Source organism: Rhodnius prolixus, unplaced genomic scaffold, assembly GCF_049639745.1.
Source record: "Rhodnius prolixus isolate KJV_2025 unplaced genomic scaffold, Rpr scaffold_1, whole genome shotgun sequence".
Classification (NCBI taxonomy): Eukaryota; Metazoa; Arthropoda; class Insecta; order Hemiptera; family Reduviidae; genus Rhodnius; species Rhodnius prolixus.
Window position 1 is genome coordinate 18,159,360 of NW_027411581.1, and position 916 is coordinate 18,160,275.

General features: G+C 33.2%; 1 pseudogene; it reads right to left on the bottom strand.

Annotated features, from left to right (window-relative positions):
- Window positions 1-267: 267 nt before the first annotated feature.
- On the bottom strand, window positions 268-361 carry LOC141446367 (U6 spliceosomal RNA; annotated as a pseudogene).
- Between the last annotated feature and the right edge of the window lie 555 nt (window positions 362-916).

The window sequence follows — 916 nt, forward strand, 5'->3', positions numbered from 1 at the left end:
TTCATTTTGGCCGCAACGTTTCTTCTTTCAAGCGTTGATAAAAACATTAAGATGTGATTAGTGGTAAACCAGTAGCATATGCGTCCCACTGGCATGCGCCTAACCGCACTGATTCCTTACCGAGATAATAATTATATGTGTAACAGTTGTAGCTTATTGAATATTAGTAAAATACTGGTATTGCTTCTTCAAAACAAAAGCAAAAAATAATCTAAAAATATTAATAATACGGCTACCGAAAAGGATCAAACTTTATTGTGAAATAAGAAAAAGAATGCCTACTTTTTAGTCATCCTTGCTCAGGGGCCATGCTTATCTTCTCTGTATCGTTCTAAATGCGGTTAGATGCGTTCTGCATACAAGTACCGATCAGGTGTTTTCGATGGAGGTTTCTAATATTATCAACCTCAAATATTTAAGGCCAAGACTGGGAATTGAACAAAACTACCATAGTTTGGCGGCGATCTTTGCAACGAATCAAGCTTTCTTATTTTTTTTTTTTTAATTCCAATGAAATTACCATAGTAATGAAGAAAAATATGAATTATAGAGAATCGTTCTTGTTTATTTGGTGACTGATTCATTCTTCCACGAGGAAGAAAGATTATTGCCAATTTCAGTCGTTTGATTTGTAAAGATATTTGTCTAAATGGGTAGTAAAATAGATTTTAAATTTTACTTTCTCATTCGCTTAATAAGGGGAGGTACTGCAATTGCATTTAAAATTTTACCTGAGAGATACCAATCTATATCCTGATCACTTCTACTGGTAACATACTGGCCTCCTAATTTGTTTATTCGGGTAGTTTCCGGGAAACTGCTACGATAAGCTTTCCACTAATGTACCCTTTTAGAACTATTTTCTTTTTCATTGTTAAAATTCTTAGTTAATTTGAAAAGAACTGTAAAAAAATAG